At 41.2% G+C, this 9,980-nt stretch overlaps 1 long non-coding RNA gene across 1 annotated transcript; it reads left to right on the top strand.

Annotated features, from left to right (window-relative positions):
• The first annotated feature begins 6,110 nt into the window (after nucleotides 1-6,110).
• Nucleotides 6,111-7,789, top strand: LOC147979759 (uncharacterized). Its single transcript, XR_015618994.1, has 2 exons — nucleotides 6,111-7,145; nucleotides 7,226-7,789. It is a non-coding gene; the product is annotated as an uncharacterized LOC147979759 (long non-coding RNA).
• The last annotated feature ends 2,191 nt before the right edge of the window (nucleotides 7,790-9,980 follow it).

Raw genomic sequence — 9,980 nt, forward strand, 5'->3', positions numbered from 1 at the left:
ATTGCCTTTTATTGATCAAATGTTAGAAATATTGTCTAAGCACACAAACGTTTGCTTTCTTGATGGATATTATCGTTTCTCTCAAATACATGTATCACAATCCGACCAAGAGAAAAATACTTTCACTTTTCCTTTTGGAACCTATACTTATAGATGTATGCCTTTTTGCTGATGTAATGCACATGCTACCTTTCAAATATGTATGACAATTATATTCTTTGACTTCTGTGGAAGGATTGTTGAGGTTTTCATGGATGATTTTTCCATTTACGATACTTCCTTTGATGATTGCTTAAGCAACATTGATCGGGTTTTGGAGAGATGTGAAGAAACTAATCTTGTCTTGAATTGGGAGAAGTGCCACTTTATGGTGAATGAAGGTATTGTCTTGGGATATAAAATTTCTGAGTGAGCCATTGAAGTGGATAAAGCTAAAGTTAATGTAATTGAGAAAATGCCATGTCCTAAAGATACTAAAGGTATAAGAAGTTTCCTTGGTCATGATGGTTTCTATAGGAGGTTTATTAAAGACTTATCTAAAATTTCTAGTCCTCTTACTAATCTCTTGCAAAAAGATGTTCCATTTGTTTTTGATGATGATTGTGTAGAAGCCTTTGAAACAATTAAGAAAGCCTTAACTTCTGCACCTATCGCTCAACCACCTGATTGGAACTTGCCTTTTGAAATTATGTGTGATTCTACTTTTGGTGTTGTTCTAGGACAAAGAGTTGATAAGAAATTAAATGTTATCCATTATGCTAGTAAAACACTAGATAGTGCTCAAATAAATTATGCTACTACTGAGAAAGAAGTTTTAGCAGTTGTGTTTGCTTGTGATAAACTCATATCTTACATTGTTGATTCTAAAGTAATTGTTCACACCGATCATGCTGCTATTAAATATATTATGGAAAATAAAGATGCTAAACCTAGACTCACTAGGTGGGTTCTTTTGCTACAAGAGTTTAACTTGCATATTACTGATAGGAAGGGAGCTGACAGTCCCGTAGCTAATAACTTGTCTAGGTCGAAAAATGTTCTTGATGACCCACTATCTATTGATGATAGTTTTCCTGATGAACAACTAGCTGTTATAAATGCTTCTCATAATACTCCTTGGTATGTAGACTATGCTAATTACATTGTTGCTAAATCTGTAACACCTAGTTTTACATACCAGTAAAACAAAAAAGTTATTCTTTGATTTGAGACACTACATATGGGATGACTCACACCTTTATAAAGAAGGAGTAGATGGTATTATTGGACATTGTGTACCTGAGCATGAACAGGAACAAATCCTATGAAAGTGTCACTCCGAGGCATACAGAGGACACCATGTTAGAGATAGAACTGCGAATAAGGTATTACAATCTTGTTTTTATTGGCCTACTCTCTTCAAGGATGCACGTAAGTTTGTCTTATCTTGTGATGAATGTCAAATAACTGGTAATATTAGCAGACGTTAGGAAATGTCTATGAATTATTCACTTTTTATTGAACTATTTGATGTTTGAGGTTTGATTATATGGGACCTTTTCCTTCTTCCAATGGGTATACTCATATCCTAGTTGATGTTGATTACATTACTAATTGGGTAGAAGCTATTCCAACTAGTAGTGTTGATCATAACACTTCTATTAAAATGCTTAAAGAAGTTATTCTCCCGAGGTTTGGAGTCCCTGGATATTTAATGACTGATTGTGGTTCACATTTTACCATAGAATTGCATCACCTTATCATCCTTAGTCTAGTGGTCAAGTTGAATTGAGCAATAGAGAAATAAAGCTTACTTTTCAAAAGCCGTCAATATATCTAGAAAGAATTGGTCTAAGAATTAGATGATGCATTGTTGGCATACATAACTGCTTATAAAAGTCCTATGGGTATGTACCCTTATAAAATGGTCTATGGAAAAGCATGTCATTTACCTCTTGAGTTAGAACATAAAGCATATTTGGCAATCAAAGAACTTAACTATGATTTCAAACTTGCCGGTGAAAAGAGGTAATTTGATATTAGTTCTCTAGATGAAGGGAGGACACAGGCTTATGAAAATGCTAAGTTATTTAGGGAAAAGTTAAAAGAGTGCATGATAAAAGAATCCAAAAACTGGAATTCAAAATAGGAGATCAAGTTTTCTTACACAACTCTCGTTTAAGATTCTTTGCAGGAAAGCATCTCTCTAAATGGGAAGGACCATATGTTGTTGAAGAAGTTACAGTTTCGGAGCTATCAAGATAAACAGCGCCGAAGGCACTAATCGGAAGGTGGTTAATGGGCAAAGAATTAAACATTATATCTCAGGTATGCCCATTAATGTTGAAAAAAATATTATTAAAACTATGACACCAGAGGAACACATAAGGGAAACCTTCCAGAATGCTCCAGAGCCCTGAAAAGGGGGTAGGTATATGGTACAGTAAGTAAACTGACTCCAAAAGTTCCATAAAAGTACTTTTTGTCCGTTTTGGAATATTTAAAAAATTAGGAAAATGATAAAAAGTCCGAAAGGTGCACAAGGGAGAGACAAGCCCTAAGGGCGCAGGCCACCCCCTAGGCGCGCCCCTAGGCTTGTGCCCCCCTCGTGGACTTTCCCGACTCCGTTTTTCTTTCATGTTACTTGTCCTGCACGAAAAAATTTATTATATATACTTCCCGAGGTTTTGACCATTGCTCTTGTTTCGTGCTATTTTCTGACAGATCTAGATCGCCATGGCTCCACCAATCTCTTCAAATGACAAGTTCTATGAGAAGGTCATCAACCCCTACCTACTGGAGGTGATGAAACACCTCCAAGAGATCCAGATCCATCAGGTGGTGCTTCACATCCATGAGTTCAAGGGCCTAAGAAGACCAGAAGCATGGAGGCTAGGCTTGAAGCCGTGGAGCAACAGATCTTCAAGTGCCAAGGGATGGTGGAACATAGACTCAGCGCCAACCACTCCATGATCACGAAATTCACCCGCGAGCACAAGGTGGACGGCAAGTCAATGGGAGACATCATCTTTGAATTCAACGAGCGAATTGACTATCTCCAAGGCCAAATCTATGATCTTCAAAAACAAAATTTTGAGTATGAGGCAAGATTTTAAAGGTATGAGTTTAGCTGAAAATTTTAGGACTCCGGAGACACATTCATCCTTTTATGATTGGGGAGCCTATGCCTTGGAAACCGGAGGACAAGCCTACTACCTCATCATCACCACCATCACCAAAGAAGGAGACTTGAGTACATGAGTATGGGAACTCCCCCTGGCTTGTGCCAAGCTTGGGGGAGGTGCCCCGCTGTCGTATCACCATCACTTTTATCATCATTATATATCTTACTTCGATCCTTATTTATTTCATGAATTAGAAGAATAAATTTTTAGTATGATCTATTTTCAAGTGCTTGCTTAGTGGTCTATCTATCTATGTAATCATTTGCGAGATATATAATAAAGAGTAGTTTGAGTTTTGCTTTGCTTCCTTGTTTCAATCTTGGCAATGAAAAGTAAAAAAGAATAAAAGATCGTATGCTACTCCCATGGGGAGTAATGACTTCACATAAAAGAAGTATAGTTGATAAACAAATTTGGAAGTTGATAAACATAGCACTGGTCATTGGTGCAATCCATGAAGAAGTAGTAAGGAGAGAGAGGCCTCACATGTAAATATACTATCTTGGACATTTTTTATGATTTTCAGCTCCATCAACTATTCTATATCAATTAGTTGACGTTGGACATGGAAGAAAACATAATGAATTATGGTTGTTTACATTCACATAGAAGTTATGTTGTTATGGATCTCCTAACATCTGGTGCTTGTCTAGGATCTTTTGCTAGCCAAAAATTCGCACTAAGTAGAGATACTACTTGTGCATCCAAAACCCTCAAACCCAGTTTCATGACATGAGAGTCCACATATCTACATAGGGATTGAATAAGATCCTTCAAGTAAGTTGGCATCAGTGCAAAAAGCAAGAAAAATTGCTCCTAAATATGTATGATCTTTTATTGTAAGGGAAAATAAGCTTTGTACGAACTTGTGATGGTGAAGAAATAAAAGCGACAGACTGCATAATAAAATTGCTATCACAAGGGGCAATAAAGTGACGTTCCTTTGCATTAAGAGCTTGCACATTCAAAAACAAAAAGTGCATGGCAACCTCTACTTCCCTCTGTGAAGGGCCTATTTTTTACTTTCATGTATTTTCATTTATGCAAGAGTCATTAATGCTTATCCCAATTCCTCTCTATGCACTCTTTAGTGGCAATCATCATGTGGTAGATAGATCCATATATATATATATATATATATATATATATATATATATATATACTAGCACAAATGCCCGTGTTGTTGCAACAGGAGAGAAAATTAATGCCGGTCCATCAAAAAGTCCATCACGACGGCATCCGTATGTTACCACCACCACCAGCAAACATGCGCATGCCAAAGTTTGGAAGGAAAGCATTATCAGTCGTTCCTTTATCTCGAAAGAAGCTTTAACATTGGTGCTAAGGAACACTTACTTTTTTCATAATCCTGAAAACTACTATCTCGCTTAGGGTTTGTCACGCCTACCTCACGTGTCTCGGCAATCAAGGAAGGGAGATAGTGATTGGAAGGAATATATTGCTTTTCTTAAAATATTTTATTAGAAAAAATGTTGCATGAATGAAATCGTGCAACAACTTTTGTCTTTCTATTGAGAAGGGTCTTTGTATCTCATGCAAGAGCCACAACCCACAATGTCATTTAAATATTTCTCTTTTTTCTTTAGCATTCTCATGCAGCCTCCAATCTCCTTTCTTTATCTCATGTAGCAGCCACAGCCCACAATCAGATTTAAATCTCTCCCTCTCTACATATTTCTCTGTCTTTTTTTTATCTGGGTGTCTTTCGACCTATGTCATGCAGCCTCAACAATATCCTTTCTTTATGCCATGCAGTCCCCCAATCCAATCTAATTTAATTAATCAGAACCTTCTTTCCTGCACAAAACATGCATGACTTGCGGATTACTGTTTGTTTCTTGTTTCTCCATGTGGCTCGTTGTTTATACACACAACTTGCACACGTACATAAATTGGTCGAATTTTATGTAAAAAGGCAAGGCGAGATTATTTCCTTTGTTAAGAACCTCTTTCTCCCATAGCCATGAGCTAGCATAGTAGCGGAGTTGTTTCTTTGTTTACAGGCTGATCTCGAGATCGACCCACCATGTAGACGGAACAACTTGCGAAGCCACAAGTCGGCGGACTAAATTTTGACCTACAAAGGGTAGGTGGAGGAATGTAGGAAAATGGCGCGGCCGTTGCAACGAGATAAAATTCATTGCACTCCGGCACTCCTAATTCTCTAAAAAATTGTACATAGTATTGTTGAAGTTGTCAAGATAAGCTAACCCACCCATTAATGCATTGATTAAGGGATTTCATTGATTCTCCATATATAATTATGCAGGCTCATGTTGTAATTCGAGATACTCATCATGTATAATAGGCAACGTGCATGTTAATTCGCCAAGGACGCTCCTAGTATTTGTCGTTCACATAATCTCATTTTAATTTAAACTAACCATCTGTTCATTAGAAGGCATGGACTTCTAAGAATTGCGTGGGAGCTAGGCATCATCACCCGTGTACGTTTTCTGGTCGGTCGGTTCGTGCTTGCTTTATTTCCCTGGACTGTTTTCTTTCTTTATTTCTCTCGCCAGTGCTAATGTACAGATACATGCAACCCGTCAATATTCACATAAAGCAACATGGTTTGTTGGTTGTGAAATATCGCTAGGATCCTTGTGGTTGCCAGTTCGAGACCTGCAGAAGCCTTAATTTTTTTCCTCGTTTTTTACCAGCAGCGGACAATTTCTTTTACCAGCAGCAGACAAACAAAAAACTGGCACGAGCGAATCGTTTTTCTCACACGGACGAAAAATCATCTGGCCCCACCGTTAACCAAAAAAAGTGGAGAAACAATCCTCCTTTTAATATTAGGTAAAGATATATATATATATATACATATATATAGGATGGGTCTATTATGATAACACCCTTAAGACCTTATTCTCATAACAAAACCTCCTTATTCTCATAACACCCCCAACCCACCGTCCCACCCCACCCACACTTCCCTCTCCTGGCACGACCTCACTTCTCTCCATCTTCTTCCTACCCCGATCCCCTCCACTTCCTTCCTCCCGGCTAACTCCCCCGATCCAACCTACCTGCCACCTCTCCTCCCCCCACTCCTCCCCATGACGGAGCTCAACTCGGCCTCCCACCGCCAGGCCGGCTCTGGTGCCCCCACCGCCTTCCCCATCTTTCCCGTCCCAGATCTCCAATGCCAGCCCCTCCACTGGTCGGCGCACCTCCGCCCTCCCCTCCCACCGCGCCTCACCGGCCTCCTAGGGGTCCCCGACAACCCTTGTTCGTCCCTGTCATCCCCCGTCGTCAGATCCGAGGGGAGCGCCATGGTCGGGGCCCCCGATCCCCGCCGCCACCAGCCTATCACCCCAGAATGAGGCCGACGGAGATTGCCGCCTCCAACCATCAAGGACCGGATCTCCTGCTTCCCGCGGTTCCGCAGCCACTTTCGTCGTGCTCCGACCCTCACCCGCGTCCACCGGGATCGACCTCCTGACTTAGCCGTGCGGTTAAGCAGCAAGGGAGGTTTGCTGGCTTCCGTCATGCAGTTCGCCGCGCCTCCCCATCGCTAGTCACGCAACCTCCGCCGCCGAAGTGGAGCAGCGCCATCACTGTGGCCGTGCCCATCCGCGGGGATGTCGTGGCCAGTGCGGCCAGGGCCTGGAGCTCGCCTCTTCCCCGCGAGGGCCTCCGAAGGCTCCTTGTCCCGCACCCTCCTCCACCTTTCTCTGGCGCTCGCAGGACACAGCCAATGGGTGCGGCGCCTCGAGTGGTTGCTGCCCGCGGCGCATGCAGCCTCGTGCCCCCGCGCGATCGGATCCCATCCCCACCACCTACGGCCACCATATGTGGTACTGCATCTGCGGCCACGACTTCTCTCCCTCGCAGGCGACTCTCTCCCTCTTCCACCGCCGATTTGGCCAACGAGCGGCGCCACCGAGGTCGGCGGCTTCGTCGATGGTGGTGCTCTCTCACGCCCTCCGACGACCCCCTGACCCCCTCCCTGAGGTGAACTCTCTTGCGATGCAGCTCTATTAGGGGCCCGATTGCAAATCGTGTAGTTCATTTTGAGGCGTGTTTTTTGCTAGGATCCAGGATGCAGCTCACTTAGAAATCCTTTTGGTGGCCCCGAACACTTCCTGCAGCTCTGTCCTGGCATTTTTGCAGCTCTCTTCTTCTCTATGTCCAATGCAAAAAATTCGGTTGATGTGCAGCCCCCGATGATGGCTCCGGCTATGTTCTCTCTGTTGTGCAAAAGTCCATGGACCCAATTGCTTTTATGCTTTTCATTTTGAGGGCTATTGTATTAAAAAAAAGGGCTATTTTGTACGGCTGGGGTGTGCACATGCAGTTTGCCGGCGAGCCGCTACCGGTTGCAGCAGCACGGGCGAGCAGTCCACTTTTTCGTTTGTTTTGTCCATTGAGGTGGTGGCGGTCGAGGACAGAGGGCCTTTTCTTTTCTATTGCTATTTTTAGTAGAAAATGGTGGTTTTTTGTGTTGTGCAATTTGCATGTCATGTTGGAAACGTTCATTGCACCGTCGATGGCAGTTTATACTTTGTAATTGAGAAGTGTCTATGTAAAATTTCAGTTCGTTGTGGGACCACTAGTATAAATTTCAGCCCAGATGTCCCCTGGATCTGTGGGATGCATCCCCTTCTGTTGAAGTTTTTTGCCCTCCAATGTGTGTTTTCAGCATTTTTGCATTGTAAGTGCAGTGCACATGTGCCGCCCCCTATAGTGCACTAGTATTGTTCGTGCAGTGCACTAGTCTTGTTCGTGCAATGCAGAAAGTATGCAGATAACTACTCTCGTCTTTGCAGTGCAGAACACACGATGGAAAAAAGAAAAAGAATAACTTCCCAACAAGTCTAATGCGGTTTACTTGACTATTTGATGCAGTGCGGATTTCCAACTAAGGTAGTGTAGTTGGTCGTATGATGTTGTTCATCTTCGAAGTGCAAGAATTTTTTTTACGGAGGCGGAAAAAAGTAATGCGATTCACTTCTTGATAGTGTTTGTGGTTCATTTACACCAGATGCAGTGCGGTCCACTCTTGTTCACAAAAAAAAGTAAAAAAACAACAAAAACTCGTCTGACAAAAGAAATTATGCAGCTCGCTTGCCCATCCGATGCAGTGCGATTTTCATTCTGAAGCAATGCGGTCGGCTGTATGATGTTGTTCACCCCGTAAGTGCACAATATTTGTTAAGAAAGCGAAAAAAAAGTAATGCGGTTCACTTCTTGATAGTGTTGTGGTTCATTTACACCCGATGTGAAGTGCACTCTACTTTCTCGTCCTTAAAAAAATTACGTTTGAATAAAAGAAACCATGCAGTTGTCTTACCCGTCTGATGCAGTGCGGTTTTTCATCCGATGCAGTGCGGTTTTCAGTCGGTTGAAGTACCCACATCGATTTGGGTGCCGCGAAAAACAGAGTGTCCGCATTTCGATAAATTTAAAACTGCTCTTAAACCGTAAGGAATTAGAGAGAGTGTTCTATATGAAAAAGTTGTGGCTCGTCGATATCTTTCCAATGACATATCATTTGAATCATTTCGACGACTGGTTTGTAAAAAAATCGCGAAAAACGGCCGCTGCCATTTGTCGTCTGCCACACGATTTTCAAAATTAACTTAAAACTGTAAGGAATCTCAAAACCATTTCTACATGTGAAAGTTGCGCCTTGTCCATAGATTTCCAATGACATATTACATGCCTTGTTTCGACAAACGATTAAAAAACTAGAGCAAAAACAATACCAAAAATTTGAAAAACAGAATTCCATGTTTTAGTAAATTTGAAACTGCTCTTAAACCGTAACGAAATAGAGAAAGAAATAGATATGAAAAAGATGCGCCTCGACGATATCTATCCAACAGTGTATCATTTGCTTCATTCTGACGAGCGGTTTAGAAAAAATGCTCGCTGCCACTCGTTGTGGGTCGCACCATTTTCAAAACTGCTCTTAAACCGTGAGGAATCTTGAAAAGTGTTCAATATGGCGAAGTTGCGTCTAATCCATAGCTTTTCAATGATATATTACACGCCTCGTTTCCACAAACGCTTAAAAACTAGAGCGAAAACAGTACCAGAAAAAACATTGCGTGCAGTTTTTTGTCACGGGAAGTTCACTCGCCTCAGTACTGCAGCACACTTGGTTCAAACAATGACGTGCACTTGCAGTGAGCGTGCAGTGCGGAAGTGTTATCAGAATAACTATTCTGATATATATATATATATATATCCAGTTGGATGTATGTGATCATGAATTATTATTGTTTACATTACCCTTGAGGTAAATAAGTTGGGAGACAAAATCATAAACCCCTATCTTTCTATGTGTGTGATGGAGACTTTTTGCTCTATAAATATGCTTTGAGTGTTAGCAATCATAGAAGACTATATGATGGTTGAGTATGTGAACTTGCTAAACAAAGCTCTAACATGGACTCTTTCTGAAAATATGATGGATTGTGATTGTTTCAATGACTAAGAACACAGTATGTTAGTTTCCAATATAGTGTATGTTCCACACTCTAGATTGTGAATGAATTGTTACTCTAGCATGCGAAGTTTTATGATAATATATTGTTGTTATGTTAATGACAATGATGCTTCCATGTCCATATTTTATTTCTGTCGACGCCTCTCTCTCTAATCATGTGGTCATGATTATCGATTTTGGCTTTCGCTTGAGGACAAACGAGGTCTAAGCTTGGGGGTGTTAATACATCCATTCTGCATCATGTTTTTGTGTTGATATTTATTGCATTATGGACTGTTATTTCACTTTATGATACAATTCTTATGTCTTTACTCTCTTATTTGCAAGTTTCACAT

The sequence above is a fragment of the Triticum urartu genome, chromosome 3A (assembly GCF_056163025.1).
Source record: "Triticum urartu cultivar PI428250 chromosome 3A, HENAU_Tu73, whole genome shotgun sequence".
NCBI lineage: Eukaryota > Viridiplantae > Streptophyta > Magnoliopsida > Poales > Poaceae > Triticum > Triticum urartu.